Source organism: Candoia aspera, chromosome 3, assembly GCF_035149785.1.
Source record: "Candoia aspera isolate rCanAsp1 chromosome 3, rCanAsp1.hap2, whole genome shotgun sequence".
Classification (NCBI taxonomy): Eukaryota; Metazoa; Chordata; class Lepidosauria; order Squamata; family Boidae; genus Candoia; species Candoia aspera.
In genome coordinates, this window is record NC_086155.1 from 138,289,401 (window position 1) to 138,307,246 (window position 17,846).

Consider the following 17,846-nt stretch of genomic DNA (forward strand, 5'->3'; position numbering starts at 1 on the left):
TTCTGATGAAGATATAATGCTGAAAAATAGTTTGCCACAAATCCAAAACAAAGTAGTACATTCACTCTGGAGCCAGTGGGGCTTTATCTCAGACAAAGAGTGTTTAGAACTGTAGGCTAAATGGGGTGCAAGGGAGAAGGAAGGAGAGGGAGCCTGGCCTTTAGCTTCCTAGATAAAAGGGAGGATTATACGTAAATAAATAAATCTGGCAACATCTAATATAGCAGAAGTTGTGGGAATGACTAAATGATACCCTACTGTGCCGCCAAATTCAGGACATGTGGTAAGATATAAATAGAGTTAATGAGAACTACAATCCTTTGTGTACTCCTATTCAGAGTCCTCCAGAATATTTTATTCCATTACCACTCAGAATTCTGTTATCATTAAGCATGATCTATCTTCAGTAGGTTGTTATGGGAGGGGGAAATTATCTGCCCTCATAACTTTTTGGTAAATTGTGTTCATGTTTCTGCAAACATTGAGTTTTCCCCATGTCTTGGCTGTTCCAAAGTTCCATCAACTGCTGTAGGCAGTTGCTTAGGAGAAGGGTACATAGCAAGAAGCAGTCAATTGGGCAAAGCTGGCTTCCCCATGGTGGTGAAGGATGGAGACATGACAGGCAGACTAGAGAATACTCTAGAGGCCTTCCTCTTCTATAAAGCAGCCTGAGTCAGAGGGGAGCAGCACCTCTAGGGATCATCTAATCAAGATGTAAAGACCCAAGTCAGGGCAAGAGCTTAGAAGATCCAGCGGTTGGTTCTGAGGCTTTCTTGGAGCCGCTGTCACTTGAGGCCTCTATTTCTAAAGGCTCTTGGTCCTGGGCTGTGAAACTCCAAATTCTTCGCCTTAGCATTTTGGAAAGAAAAGGAATGAAATGGAATCATTTCCCCTGTACAGTTGGTGGAAAATGAGAAGAGAGCATTAGCTTACAGTGAAGCCCATCAATAAATTAATGGGGGCTCAGTATTACCATTGGGCACAAATGGCTTTTTAAATTTCTCCACCAAATTTGTGAACAATAAAACTGGGTAGAGAATTTATCTTCTACTAAACTTTTTCAGTAGCGTTGCCATGTCATTACTAAGCTGAAAGAGAGAGTCTCTGATAATTAGTGGTAACAATAGCATCTTACTAAAAAAGCCCCATGGATAGAAGACTCTCTTGCGGCCTTCCCATGGGATTTAATGGAAGTGTGGAAAACTGAGGAAGACTGGAGTTGGCTGGATTGTTTAAGGAAAGGCAGGACATTCACAGATATGCCTTGTCTACCTCATAACTCAATGAATACAAGAATACCAAACTCTGCCCATGAGTTTCTCTGGCACTCTTCACTTTTGCAAGAATTTCTAAGGCAGATTTTCTCATTCAGTTAAATGAGAACTGGTTGGAAAAGTGCAGATGTTCGCTGTCTAGTATTGCCCAGTCTGATAGTTTAAATTAAGAAGTGGGGGGTTGAGGGCAGTGGGTTGGGCTTTATCAGAGTGCAGTGACTAAGCAAGTTTGACATACACACACACCCTTTTCTTTTACATTTTTTTTGGATTTATGACACTTCACATTGTCACTTGCGAAGTTCCTACAAATTGCTATTGAATGATGTTGATCTCTGCAAAGAGTACTCTAATTCAGCCTTCCCCGAGGGGCTGGGAATTGCAGTCCCAACATGCATAAGGGCAGAGAAGGCAGATTTTGGATTAGAAATTACCTCAAGGATCTCAGATGTGCTCTTTTAAAACCAGAATGATTGAAATCAGGAAAAAGCACAAGCAAGATTAACTGATGCACAATGTACAGCCCATCTCCAGCAAGTCTGTTATCCAAAATTTGAGACATCTAGCTGTTCCTTTACAGATCAGTGTCACCCTCCTCCTCCAGACCTACAAATGTAAACATAAAGAAGGGGTTGTGGCTAGTCAAGCCAATTTGAATTAGAAGATCATGCAGTATCAGGATAAGCTGTGTTGCCTGGCCTTGTCGTTCCTTAGATACGGGTCTGACCAGCTGACAGATTTAACCACTTGCAGATGTTTTGCCCATTTTAAAGGACAATTCTGCAGGCTGCCAGTTGGAGCAACACCTGGAAATGATTGGGTTGCTTTGACTGGAAGGTTAGAGGCATGGAGCAAGGCTTGGCAACCCTGCCAATCAAAAATGCCTCTGGAAAAATAATGTGGCAGAAAAAGATGGACAATCTGAAGGCCTCCAAATGTTGCTGAACCACAGTTCCCAGCAGCCCCAGTGACCATTGCAAGGGATGCTGGGAGATGTAGCTTAGAAACATCTGGAAGGGTACACATTATGCATGAGAAGAACTGATTGCCAAACTCCTGTGCAGATATCTGTTAACACCACTGCAGGCTTGCAGTCAAAGGTATGATACTTGCACTGAATGGATATGAGGCTGAGGCTACAGGAGTCAGAGGTTTCTTCAAGAGGCATCTATTCATGTGTTCTGAAGTGTTTGTCAAGAACTTATAGACATGGATTTAATAGGGTGTTTAAAAGTGTGTTAGGTCTGTTCTTTGTACAATGGTTTAGTTCTCCTTTGAAAGAGCACAAGAGCTGTGTTTAAACAATAGGATTAGGACTCTCTCTAGAGAATTTTAGTTAGTCCTGTGTTGCACAGAAGGAGAATTTGAACAAGGAAAGAGAGTTGGGTTCTGCCAGCTGTGTGTTGCTGGCTCTGTTACCAATGACTTTGTCACAGGTTTTCTGCTGGTTCCGCTAATACAGGGTTTCATGTGGCTGTATTTTTTACTGTTTGCTAAGAGGGATAGTGCTATGTTGTGTACCCCTATGTCATTTTACTTACTCCACAAACTACTTCTAGGTGTTGCAGCACTAGTTGAGGACAGAGCTTACTCATTACTTCTTGTTCCCTTCCTCCTTACCCTGACCTCTCCTTTATGGTAGTCAGCTTGACTGACAAGTCACAAACTTGGAGGAAAGGCATGATGTGAAGTGGGAGAGAACACCACTCATTATCCTCACAACACTTTTCCATGCCTGTGATCTGTTAGTGGAGGTATTTCTGAACCCCAGCAGGAGCCAAGCAGGAACATCAGGAGAGCTTCCTCCTCTCTGCCTCTGAATAGTCAGGTCACTGGTCTGAGTGCTCTTTTGTGCTGTTTTAAGAGTGCACTAGTCCCAGGTTTGAAAATAGCTCAATTGAAGGTCACCTGACTTGGCTAAACCCACCATTCAATGTACCCATTGAATTCCCCCTACAGTAAGGAAAGAAACTGGTGGCTATTTTTCCTATCAGCAAGTAACACTCAGCAAAGTCCACCATCATTTTCTGTTTAAGTTGTCCCATTAAATCTGTAAGAACAGTACTGCTCATCAGCCTTATTACTGAAGCAGAATAGGGCTCAGCCATCAGGCCAGCATCCTAGTTTGCCAGCTCAGAGACTGGTAGATTTCATTTAAAAGTGACCATGTGACTGTGGCCTAAGATATGCAGTCTCTGAGAGATGACATAACAGAGTATAATTCAGACTGGATCTGTCCCTTATGGAAAGCCCCATTGTTGTTTTTTCTTCTTCTCTCAATCCAATCTGTCTAGAATTTCACAAGTCAACTTTTCAGTGTACTCCTTTCCCTAGAGAACTTACTTTTGATAGCAGAAACCCTGCAACGTGTATACTGAATGAGAGCTTGATAGAAATATTTGCTTAACAAACTGTAGCAGACACTATTGATTTGATGGGATTGATATTCATAACACGAGACTTCTCATCTGGGCCTCCCTGCTCAGATACATCGGGACTGCATCAATTCATGAAAGTCATACAAGGACCCTAATCAAAACTGAAGTTTAAAAGTGAACAGAGGAGGTAACTTTAAATATCAATGTCCCTGAAAATGGATAGATCCTATTGTGGAAGGGCTCCAGTATTTTGCAAAAGGAACAAGACCTTTACATCTGTCCAGAGGGCCACTTGCTAAATTCATTGTCATAGATATACTCTACCTCTCCTTTACCTCTGCAATTGGCAGAAGAAGTTGCTGGTTTATGCCAAGCACTCCTTGGATTTGTAGCTATTTATTTATATAAGGACTTTTATTCTGGCTTTCTACAAGAACTTACACAGTACCATCTGCTATGAAGACTAAAAAGGCACCATCCAACTCATCTTTAAGATTAGCTTATGGGTCCCTGTGCAAGCGCCGAGTCATATATGACCCTTTGGGGGGACGCCACTTTCACGTTTTCTTGGCAGCCTCTAGCGGGGTGGTTTGCCATTGCCTTCCCCAGTCGTAAATACCTTCCCCAGCAAGCTGGGTACTCATTTTACCAACCTCGGAAGGATGGAAGGCAGAGTCGACCTGAGCCAGCTACCCAAGAATCCAGCTTCCGCTGGGATTGAACTCAGGTCGTGTGGAGAGTTTTGGTTGCACTACTGCCGCCTACTACTCTGCGCCACATGAGGCTCTAGCTTATAGTAGCAGAACTTTAAGTCATATATCCAGCTCCACACACCAACAATATTAGTGATAGAAGTGGTATATTCAAAATCAAAGGCCAAGGAAGAACTTAGGCCTCCTGTTTTAGGACACGATGTAAACTTGTTGGGGATTCTGGAGTTTTAATTGGGAGCCTTATTGGGCCAAACTAGACTTGATGCTAATTATGTGAATACAGTTGATATGTGTATGTATGTATGTATGTAGCTATTGGACCAACAGTGAACTGCAACAAATTGGAATGGGATTTAGTTCTTTCCCCTTAAATATTTTTCTTCTGGAGCTTCCCTTTTCCATAGAACAGCTGCCTCCATTAGCACCTGCAATTTCCATTCTAATGCTAAAGAGGAGAGAGACAAGACAGTCACTAAAGATCCTGAAAAGGGAATGTCTATAAAGGTCTTGAATAAGATGTGTACATTATATTGTATAAGTATGCATCCATGTTGTAGAATAGTAGGTTAATTATTTATGTTTAGATTAGACTCAATATATTACATCTCACTATACAGTATAGGGAAAATTGTAACCAGAATGTTTGTTCAGTCTCCTTGTTAGGATCTCCCTTGATCTCCTTTCTTAGGGTCCTTTCAATTACAGACTTAGTTGACTCTCCTTCAAAGGATTCCTTCAAACTTACAGTAGGTCTCTCTTCTCTAAAGTGGGACACATGCCCAGATGTACAGCTGGTATCATTTGTTTCAGGTGGCCGTGCTCAGGAATTCTGGGAAATGTAGTCCAGCATATCTGAAAGAGCAGGTTGGGGAAGACAACCTTAGATTGAGGGTCTCTGTATGTGAGGCATTTCCTGATTGTCTGTACTTCTGGAAGATCATTAAACTCCTGGTCTATCTTCAATTGATTTTTAAAGCCATTATTTTAGGATCCCCCAACCTTGGGATAGCATCCAGAATTTATCCAATACAATTACTACCAAGTTAATGTGAAAAAGAAGACATTATTAAATACAGAGAGCATAATCCTGTGATTTGATTTACATGTTAACTGTTTGTTCTGGCCTTGTCTATTTCTTTGGCTTGGCCTCGCTGACAGCATGGCTGGCTGTGGAATTCTGGGAGTTGAAGTCCACACATCTTAAAGTTGCCAAGGTTGAGGAACACTGGTTTAGGGTGTAGTTCCCAGTACAGTATGTCATTGAAAGAGCTCTAAAACTCAATCATTCCCAGTACCTTCTGACCTGAATTACGAATTGTTGAGACATGATATAATGTGATGTGGCTGTATGATGCCAGATATGATCATCAGACAACCAAGGTGATTGCATGTTGTACCATGGAAAACAAGTATGGGTTTTCACAAAAAAACTATAAGCACTACCAAGCTTATTTCTCCCTGCTCAGTTTTAATTTTACTATTTTTCCCTTTCTCATTAACTCTTAATGTTGTTTGCATTTATATTGCATACCTTAATATTGTTTATTTGTATTTGGATTATTAATCTTAAAGGGTGACTGTAGTGGGAGGTAAAGGAGTTTATTATTACTTGTATATTGAAAAATCAGTTACATTTTAAATAATTAAAAACAAAGGAAAGAAACATTTTCAACCACTACTTTTTGTCCTGTCTCTCTCTGCTTCTCTTTCCCCAGTACATCAGGTTTGCTCCCAAAATAAACATCTCTGATATATTAGAAATGAGAAGAGTGCCAAAATGAACATTCTAATTGTATTGATAAAATCAGGATGGTGATACATAGTAACACCTTTATTAAAAGATTAAGAGAGGACTCTACTTATTTTGCAGCCAGCTACCCAGCTGTTTTCAACTGATCCTTTCCAATGATGCATTTTTAATCCAGTCTTGATCATTGTGGAATAACTGTTATTCTACCTGGATTTAATATGTATGGAGGTGTGGAGAGGAAAGGAAGGAAGGAAGGAAGGAAAAGGGGCAACTGTTAGGATAAATTAATATGTGTTAATTTAAAACATATTTAAAAGATTACCATTATTTAAATAGAAAAGCAATATATTGCTCCATTAAGAAGACTTTCAACTACTTTTCTGTGATACCTGAAGCACCCCAAGACTGAAGCAAAGCCCGAATAATGACAATATAACTGTCTACAAAAAACAAAAACATATTAAATTTAAACCTACAACCTTTTTAAAAAACTAAGCCATTGCTGCATGCCTGATCTTGTGCATGTTTATTCAGAATTAGATTCCACTGTTTTTAGCATCAGTTGTTCAAAAGCAAAGGCTTCCAACTGCTAGGAGTCAAGCTTTCCTAACTTAGTGCCCTCCAAATGGGTTGGACTACAGTACCCAGAATTCCCAGCTAGTATAGTCAGTAATGGAGGCACTCAGTTGGGAAGACCTGCTTAACCATATTAGCCATACTCCTACACACTCTTACACTTTACGTTTCTTTCCAATGCCAGCCTAGGTATCTTTTTATAGTTCAAAGTAATACAGGGAAAAATTCTGGGTGATAATCTTCCTAGGTTTCCTGATCTGAACAACAGTTCCTGAAGCTGCTGTTTGCTCTGTAGAAGAAGAAAGTTTATAGTATCTTGGGAAAATATTGATAGATGGGAAAACACCATGACTCTACGGGAAAGGATTAAAGCCTCTGCTCCAGCACAAATCAGGGCTCTGAATTGGTTCTCCATCCCCGTTTCACTGAAAATGCACACACAAGGACTTCTGATTATAGACACATCAACTTTAGCCCTCAGGGTCTTATTTACACCTGGTCTGAAGACATAAAAAACCCTTCCACTGTAGACCAAATATGGAGCTGATCTACAGGGAACTAAAGCTATTGTTTGTTTTTAAAACTTAGTGTTAGTTTTTGAATTTGAGCCTTCTTTTCCAACACTTAATCTTTGGTTTAGCTTTCCATAGGGGAGGATTTGAAACTAGTGAAGTGCACATCAGTAGACAAGGTCACAGAGTAGTATAGTGGAAATCTATTCCACTGAGTTTTGTTTTACTTGGTAACTAATGCCCATTTTCCATTTGGTTGACAGTTGTGTTTCCACCCATGAACATCAGATCATCAAGGCAAAATATCAGTAAAGTGATCTAACAGAAATGATCTTGAGGTGGAATCAATCTGGACATTAAAAAAGTAGAATTTATTTTTAGGGCTTCTTTTTGTTTCAAAGCACCAAAACACACATAGGCGTAAACTATCACACCTATTTTATTTAACCCTCGCCCCCTCAAAATAGAAGTAATTTGCACTGATTGCTAGGAATGTGATTATATTTATATCCTAGTTAAATCCCTCCAGGGAATTAGGATACATGCCCTCTACATTTTATTCTCCCTGTGAGGTGGATAATATTGGGATAGATTAGAGGAGCCTTTCTCAACCTTTTGACCCTGGAGGAACCCTTGAAATATTTTTCAGGCCTCGGGGAACCCCTGCATATTCAGGCTCAAATAGAGGCCAGAAGTTACAAAATTATATTCGTTTCAAGTGTAGGCCTGTATATATGCATTAATAGTGTTCTTGAACTAAAAATAAACAAGAAACTTACTTCTTTGATGTGAAATTGCCTGAATTTGAAATAATTTTTAAACTATCGTAATCTCCCAGGGAATCCCTAATGACCTTTCACAGAATGCTAGGGATCCAGGGAACCCTGGTTGAGAAACCCTGGAATAGAGACTGATCCTGCATCATGGCTGATGAGATGTCAGAATTGTCCCAGTCCATCCAACACTCTAATCACTACACTGTACTGTGTACTGTAGCCTCTGAGATGGTGTCCAGGCTCTGCTTAAATGTCTCCAGCAGATCTAAACCCACAACCAAGGCTTGTGCAGTTCCAGTGGCAGCCTTATACGTCTGTCTCCTTCTCCTACACTGTGCTACTGCCAAGTGAGCTCTCCAGGTCAGTACGTTAGGAGTGGCCCACTCCTTCCTCTGTGTGAACAGTTTTGAATTAGAATGAGGACTAGTGCTGGGACCAGTTTCTTTAGTTACCCAGTTTTAGATAATGGAGGAAGAAGGAGTCTGCAATGTATTATGATTCTCACTTTAAATCACGAGAGTGATCCCACTTGGAAATTCTGTGAGACAAGGAGAAGTTGGAACAGGGCCATGATTTCATGAGACCTCTTTTCCCCCCAGTCCCTGTGGCAATCAGAGTTCCACTGTATGCTTTTATGCCACTTCAGTATATGATGAAGTTACTGTAATTTTATTAAACATTACAATAAAAAAGATTCAAACTAATACAAACTAAAAAGAAAATAGAAAAAATATAAAGTGCAGAAAAGAAAAAGAAAAATAGAAAAGAAAGAAAAAATAAGAATATAGTAAAGAAAAATAAATATATAAAGAAATGACTTCCCCCTTCATCACAAGTATAAACAAATTTAGTAACTTATCACCTTCTCTTAAAATACAACAAATGATCTCTTCTTCCCATATCCCATCTCTTATCTGTAAACAAATCCTTAAAGTCTCGTTGTTCAGTCCTGATCAGCAAAAATCCATTAAGGGTTATCAGAGATAACCACATAACTATTTTAACCTTGATCAAATAAACCAGCTTTAAATTCCTTCTTTTTACTTTTAACAAACCTGTTCTTTAATCCCTTCAAATAATGTCCTAGAACTTGATTTCTTCTCATTTTTTCAGTATGATGAAGTTACTGTAATGATGCCCTTTTGAATCTTTCAAAATCATATTAGGTTCAATTACTGCAAGTGTAAATGTATACAGTATAAATACGGTATAGGTTCTGGTGTTAGAAAAAGTGAAACGAAATTAATTTCAGAGAGCCACCTGTGCTTTCCAGGAAGCTGTTTTGTGCATTAGGAAGCTGAGCTGCATTTCGCTTTCCTTCTGCTGCTGCTTATGCTCCTCTGATGTCTTTTTCCGCCTGATGCCAAATTCCTGCAGTTCTAAGCAAGGACAGCTCCATTGTCAAGGTGCATCGAGACACAGGGGTTTGCTTTATAGTTTGGCCTTTCTGTTTATCTCTGCTGGTTTTGAAAATTCCAAATTAATCCCAGAGCATTACACCTCTGCATTGTTTATCTATAATCAGTATGTGTCTGTTCCTCCATATAGCTTAGTTTTGCATGTACAAAAGATGCTCAGTAGCGCATGCAGATAGTGCATGGATATACAGTACAGAGTTCCAGCAGAAGCTCCAAGGTGCAGCTGATCTGGAAAAATGCCTGTAGTGAAGCCACTTTGAGCAGGGCTGCTCTAGTTTAGAGAGCAAGATGCAGTGTCTTCAATGAGCAGACCAAGGCTGAGCTCACACCCACTCTACAGTCTCATCTAAGGCACAGTTCAGAGTGAAGCTCAATGGGAAAAATGTCTGTGCTGACCTGAGCTTTATCATACATTGCTGAAAAACCTCTTCAGATGGAGAATCTGGACGATAGAGCTTTCTTTTTCCTTTTCTGGCAATGCTGACTTTTGTTTTTTAATGTCCAGAATGAAAACGTGTATTCCCAAGAAGGGAAAAGCAATCTTTTGAATAGGGTAGCCCTGTGCCCTACTTTACAGAGGGTATCTTTATAGAAGGCATCCTCTGTTTGAAGGACTGTCCCACCCAAATCCAGTTTAAAGCATAAAGGTCAATTAAACACAGAGGAAGCAAGGTGGCCCATCAACACTTCAGACAGACCCAGCATACCGTCTTCCTCACTGTGGTGAAATTTCTGTTATTTTTATTTAAAACATATACAGAGATCAATCAGTATACAGTATGCAAATATTATGGGTGTTTTCTTCTTACCATCCTTTTTTTTTGGCAATGTCTATGCGCCACCCCATTTAAAATATGTAAACTGTGGGATGTTTCATGCATTAAGAAATACATGCATAGAGATAAGCCATCACGATGCTTAAGCCCACACAGGGGATCATGTTTTGTTTCCAAATCTGTTCTTGCCTGCCAGAATTCTCCACTTCCTCTTACCTTCCTAGCAGAGTCGGTGGAAGTTAAAATGACACAGAGGAAGCCAAGGTTCAATTTAATTGAGAACATTATGCAGAATGAGACTTAGCTGTGATAGTAAAAGCCTGGACTATACTACATCTCTGCATGCAGAGCTCAGCAAACTGTGCTTCCCTGATGAGCTTGTTTGCTACATGCAATATTGTTATTTTTTTTACCTTAATAAGGAGGAACAATGCAAAAGTCTTCCCAGTCCAGAGAAAAGTTTGCTTTTTTTCAGCAACCATTCCTTGTATTTCCTGGATCCCATACAACGTCCAAAACCTGCACTGAAATGTCCTTCTTGATACTTCTTTTGTTCCTTGATCCCTAGTGAAAAAACATGTATCTTTCTACTTGTTTCGTTTTCTGGGAATTGCAGCATCAAAGGCACCCACTCTGGTATCCTGCATTTGGGCTGCAGCTGCACTCAACATCTCACTCATTGCTCTCCTTTATGTCCTGTCAGATACCAAAACAGCTCCATCTTTGGTAAGATAATATTACTATGGTGTAGAAGGTCCTACAGAGGAAGCTGAGGTCGCAATATTCATGTGACATTGAATCTCTAGTTTGAAATTTGTTTACTTTTGAAGAGCTTTGGATATATTATTGACTGTTGCAAGAAAGGTGATTATGTATCCATGGAAAGATGGTCATGTACCAAACTCTGAAGGCTGGGTTAATAACATTTGTCAGTCTTCAGCCTTTTAACTGGCTCTTTATCGACAGAGAGGCAAGACTGGACATGATTCCATATGATATAGGATTAATTTGTCAAATTAATTTGTTAATTTGTATACATACACACACAAATTTTGATAGTATTATATTGATTATTGTAGAAAAATATTATGTTAGGGGTTTTTTTGTATATGTTATTTCTTTATTTTTTTTACTTTTAAGCTCTTTCTCTTTTTTTCTTCTGTTTTTTCATGTTCGTATTATTTCATGTTCTTTGAAAAATACAGTTTCTTACTGAATAGTTTGGAATTAACTTAATGAGTTCTGTTTTCAGTTGTTATTACTGGTTCTCTTTAGAAACCAATAGGAAGAAAAAGCCAACAGCTCCATCTTTGTATTTTCCTCTATCTGCTGTCACTGCAAAATCCACATAAACCATGTTTTTTTTCACTTCTTCCGCATTAGACCTAAGTTTTAGCCTGCAGGTTTAGGTTCCCTGATGTTTATTTTTCTTTCCACAATTTTTTCTTCTCTTATTTTTCTTTTCTGTTGCTCATACAGGCACAGTATGGTGCTCTTTCTGTATTATTATAGAGACTTGTTGCTTTACAATAAATCTGCTGCTGCTGCTTTTGGTAAACTATTCAATCACTGCCACCATGAAGTTCTAGATTTATGAAGTAACCGTCCTCCAAAATATTGAATGGACTCAGCACTTCATAAACCAGTTTCACTAATTTTCTTATCATGACTGGCTTCTACAGAAATTCCTCAGCCTTTGCCCTCACCAGCTGAAATTGGGTGATGTTTAAATAATTCTCCCCAGGGAAATTACACAGCACTGAGCAGTCTTAAGTAGCATTTTCCATCTTATGAATGCAACTGCAGGAGAAGCCTTAGACTTTCCAGTTTTGGTGAAAACAAAGAGAATTTGCATAAAATATGTGTGTGTGTGTATGCAAATTTAAAAAAATGATTTCTCAGATATAAATAAAAAATAATCACTCTCCCCATAACTGGGAAGACCATGGGCAGGTGATTTGGTATCCATTTTGTAGATGGTCATCTTGAGGATCTTCAGTATCTCCACTTTCCATTTTCATCTACGTTCATCTTTAAACTTAACTCATCTCTGAACAGAGAACAACTTGAAATAGCCATACTTTATAAAAATACAGCCATCCTTGATGCTCTTAGAATTATATTTGGAGCATCACAATACCCACTGGCTGAGATGATAGAATGCACAAAATACTAAACTGGAGTTAACAAGACATAATTCTTGTATCCTTATATCATGCTGCAAAATAAAAGTGTTATGGCTTAAAGTGAAGTCTGTTTCACACAATATGCTAAGACAGTGGCTGGACTCCTACAAATGTTGAACTACAACTTACTTAATTCAATTTTAGCCTAGACTAACCATGGTTTGAACTCAGCCATAGCATTCCTGAGAAAGCAGCTATGCATTCATTACTAAGTAGGGAAAGAGGAATCTATGTGATTTATGGTTTATGGAAGAAAAAAGTGAAATTATGTATTGGTATTAGGCAAAGATAACTAGGCTTAAACTCTCATACTTTGGGCACATCATCAGGAAAAACCGATCGCTTGAAAAGGTCATCGTGTGGTAAAGTTGAAGGCCAGTGGAAAAGAGGAAGACCTTCAATGCGATGGATTGATACAATTACCGCAACAATGGATGCAAACATTGGAACAGTCAGGCATATGGTGCAAGACTGAACAGCATTTCATTCTGTTATACATAGGGTTGCCATGAGTTGTAAATGACTCGACAGCAACTAACAACAACATTCTCCTAGGGATTGAAGGCCTGGCTCTTTGTGTAAGTCAGTTAAAAGTCCTAATCCTGGGATTAAAGCCTTTCATTATGTCATGGAGCCCTGATAGCCCAAGTTCATCATTCTCCATTTGTGCCTGTCCATCCTCCAAAGTTGTCATCAGAGATCCTTCTCCAGATTCTCTGCCATCTGCTGCTTGGAAGGTGACTCCCTAGAGAGGTCCTTTTCGGGGGTCTCATCCTTCTTTTGGAATGTTCTCTCTTGAGAGACCTCATTGGTGCCCCCAGTTCTTTCTAGCATCAGGGGAAGAATAACTTCCCTACCCTTTTAGTATTTCTTCAGGTGTATTTATAGTGTTTCTTTTTACAAAAAAAAAAAAAGCTTATTGGTATGTGTTTGGTTATTTCTTTTTTAATAATTTAGTATTTGTATTTGGTATGTGCTTCTATCTAAGCACAGCGTAAGACCTGTTTATCTCCCTCAGCTGGGCTGAGAGAAACTGATTGGCCCAAGGTCACCAAGTGAGCTTCCATGGCTAAGGATGAACTACAACCTGGTTCTCTCCCATGCCATCCAACATCTAAACCACTGCATCACATTGGTCCTCATAGTTTTCTAAAAGTGTGTTTGAATGATAGTAAGGAGAAGTAAATCTAACAATAAGTAAATGTACAGTATGCAATAAGAAGGAGGTGTCACCATCTTTTTTATTTTCTTGTAAAAGAGTACAATAATTTTGCAATGGGAACAGTACTTGCATGGACAAAATGTGAAGGCAGATAAAACATTATCATCCATATCACAATGGTAGCTTCAGTCAAAGTATGAAGTCCTGTCTCAATCTTGTTCCTTCCTTTCTGAATCATTTTTCTGTATTTATATCCCTACATTCTTTCTTCCCTTCCCTTCCCTTCCCATATCCACATAAGATCAGAAACTTTTGTAAAACACTTTATAAGGGTGATCTGATACTTTTTCAAAACACAAAGATGTTTTCAAACCATCTAGAGAAGGATGCAATGATCATCCTTCAGCTTTAAGATCTGATCTTAAAACTGAGAAGGATGGGAACCTGTGGCCTCCAGATGTTGTTGATATATAGCTCTCAACTTCCCAGGCAGCTTGGCCAATAGGAAGGATGCTAGCAATGTTCAACAGCATCTGGAGAGCCATGGATTCTATGTGGATTTTTCAGTTGACACAGAACTAGAATCTTTTCTATAGTTAAAAAGGGGTGGCCATATGTGCCCCCAATTTAATTTTTGCAGGCCCCTGCCTCATTTTTGGTGGCATACACTTTTGCTCTTTCTGAAAATTAGTTTTAAGTAATTATAGCAAGTCTCCAATAGTTCTAAATAGGTATATCAAACCTCCAATTTGCTTTTAAAAGAAACCCAAAGCCTAAAATGATGAAAACCAGAGGCAAAAATGAGGCCAAATTTTCTTTGGTGATGTCACTGCCCCACATCCCATGCAGTGGATTATTTTTTCAAGGCAGCTCCTGATTTCAAAAGATCATCCCTAATATGCTAGAGAATGCAGTATGTACAGGGAAATGGATCCTGAACAGCAAGCAAAGTGGATTCCTTTCAAAAGTTTGCAACGTTTTTAAAAAGAATCCAGTGCTGCCTTTGGCAAGCTTCATAGCCTCTCCGTACTGCTGCCCTTTTACTGAGATGTCTGCTTCCAAATAAATAAACTTCAGTGGCAAGCTCATTAGCACTTGCTGGTGCGTGCTACTTGGCGGAGTCTCTGCTTCTGATTTAGGGTACTGTGACACTTAGCGACATGCTGAGCAGGTGGCTGGGCCAAAATAGCACAGGAGTGAGCTGTTAGCTGGAATAATAGCAAGCCAACTATAAAATCTCTCCAACAGCAGGTTGTTCCCATGTGGGCATGAGGAGTCTCCTTGAAAGATGGAAAGAAGCATTCTTCTATCAAGACACGATCACCCAACCTGACAAATTGACAGATTCACCTATGTCCCTATGCATGTCCCTGGCCTGTTCATAATAAATCAGTCTGCCAGCTTCTCCCCATGCAGCTCTGGTGTGCATGAGAGCCTGTGTCCCTCTGCTGCTGCTCTTCCGTAAGTGTGTATTCACCAGGCTCAGTCATTACCTGCAGTGAAAGACAAGCTCTCTCTCTCCCATCTCCATGCATGAAGGCTTAGTAGACTAGCAGCTGAATTTCACTGCAATACAGATGGCAGAATAGAGTGAATAGCTTATTTAGGGAAAGTAAGGAAAGCCATATGGCACATTCAATCCTTTGGTGACAATTTCTACCTCCACTATCTGCTACCAGATGATTGGGCTGGCTCGGATATTTCCCTCCTTCCCTCCCTCTATGCCTAATTTATTTTGTCTATTTCCATTATAGGGGAAGATGTCCTCTGCCTGAGGCAAACAGAACAAGCCCACCTACTCTTAATCTAAATTGGCCCACAGAATAGGGGTTTTGAATCATTTAGATCCAAAGCAAATCTGTCCCAGCCCTGATCACCTGGAGACTTTCCATGGTCAGGTTGTCTTGACTTGGGAAATTGCCAAGTGCAGAGACTGGTGGAAAAGGGAAGGGAGGTTGATTTTCCCCCTCGGAGGTCAAAATCTTATTTATATTTATTTATTAATCAAATTTATATGGCCTCCCATCTCATGAAAAGTGACTCTAGGCGGCATACAACAATCCAATCAAGCAATGAATATATAAACAATCATTACCTAAAACCATTATATAATAATTATTAAAAACATTAAAAACTATAAAAGCAGAACTAAAACAGAAAAAGAAAATAATAGGCGAAGGGATGTTAATAATGGAGCCACCTCACTAGTTCATCCGTCCCCTGGGGTCCCCAGGCTTGCTGGTATAACCAGGTCTTGAGGGACCTTCAAAAGCTCAGGAGAATAAAATTCATCAGACCAAACTAGGAATCATAGGATTGTAGACCTCAGTAATTCTTCTTAATGAACTTTAAGGAAATGGCTTTGTTTTAAATGAATTGATCTAATTCACAGTTCTTCATGAATATGCCAATGGGAGCACACTTGTCTTCCAGAGGCATAGGTCTCTGACTTTTGTAACATAATTTTTGGCTCAAATTTCCATTGAAATGTATCTATTAAGCAAGGTTGTATAGAAAAATGTGATTTTTTCTATACAACCTTGCTTAATCTTAATTTATAAGATTTCTTATAAATACATTAAATTAGTTCTCTCTCATTAGACTCTGGTGTCCTTGTGGAATTATGGAATATCAAAACTTTACCATATAAGAAAAACTGCTAAAACTCTCCAAATCTGGTAGATAATGAACCGGATTTATTATTTACTGAAATCTGCAGTATGAACATATTAGATTGGAGAAAAATCTGTGTTGTATATTGGGAGTGTTATGTCAGAAGGTGGGATAATATTTTTGCAGTTATACTTTTTGAAACATTCATTATTTTTGTTAAAGTAAGATCACATAGGTTTGCCCTCAAAGGTGACAAGCATACACAATCTGACACTGCCAACTTGTTGGTGTGTTGCTAGCCTGACCAATAAAATTGTGGTTTTAATCAAGTGACTCATGGTAATGATTGACGATCCAGTCAATAGGCTTTGCTAGGCTCGCATTCACAAGCTGCTAGGTTCTACCTTGGCTTCACTTCAATACTTTGCTAGCAAAAGCACTTTTCAGAAGCTCACCCCATATCGAAGGCTCACTCCTGGCACTGGCCCATTCAGCAGATCTGAAAATTACAGCCAACAGATGTGCCCATATGTCACACTAACCTATTGTTGGTGGCCTGTTTAGGTAAGACACTTATTTGTGGTTTCTATCACAGATCATCAAATAAAACACTGGCATCAACAGGTAGCCAGGTCCCCTCTTCCCAAGGTGGTACTAATATCCTTTATGATGGTTAGTTGACCAGCATTTCCAGTTACCTTGTCTTCTTCCTTCCTCTTCCTCCCTACTGTTGTCTCCTCCCTCCTACTGATGCTACCATTGCTTGTTGGAAAATTATTTTCCAGTTTAATCACTAAATTTTCAGTTGAGTTTGCACCTAGCCCACGGCCAGTTAGTCCTTATATCAAGATCAGAACAAGCACACTCACCATTCACTTCAGCTAGCAAAAATATAGTTTGACATTTATTAAACATTAACCAACATCAAAGATAACTAATGAACAAAATAGGACCAAATGAGGCAAAGTAGGGGGAGAGAAGGAGGGAGAACGATGAGCAATGGGTAAGATATAGAGCCGGCTGAGAACTTCATAACAACAAACTTCACTATCTATATTTCTCTATCAAAAGGCAGAGAACATTTTAGAGTGCCTGGAAAAAGTACTGTGGGTAATTAGCATGGACAATCCCAAAGGGAATGGCCTTTGAATATTCCAGCCTTAACCCTTTTATGCACATAATGGCAGTAGAATAGAGTAAATCAGGACACTAGGTGGTCCCTCCTCTCTTCTGCATGAAAGAAACAATTTGGTAAATGGGGGTGATGTACTCAACATTACTGCTGTCTCTTTCAGTTCCTGCTCCCTGCCTCCCAAAGTATCCCTGCCACCTTCAGAAGGCTACCTCTGCAAAGTTGCTGAACAACAGCCTCAGTTGGGTGACCAGAGTCCTAGAGATTGTTGACATACTGTATGTGTGTCAACCATCTCTAGGACTCTGGTCACCCAACTGCACGGAAGAAGCAATGGCAGGAATGAGAGAGATGGTAGTATTTTCACTTTTGACTGTTCCTGTGCTCCATTCCATTGCCCAGTAGGATTAAGAGCTGCCATGCTTAGTCTTCACACAGAGCCATGGCAGGAGTAGTCAGACTCTGTTTTCTGTCTGTGTTCTTGCAACATGCTAAGCCATGTTTTAAGTAAATGTGCATTGGGCACTATTCAAACTGGATTGCTTAGGCAGATATAGCTGCACAAGCAGCAGCTGTTCTC

General features: G+C 39.6%; 1 protein-coding gene across 1 annotated transcript in view; it reads left to right on the top strand.

Moving 5' to 3' along the window:
• PPP1R3G (protein phosphatase 1 regulatory subunit 3G) overlaps positions 1–17,846 on the top strand; it is a 1,059,979-nt gene that overhangs the window by 503,148 nt on the left and 538,985 nt on the right. The window lies entirely within an intron of this gene.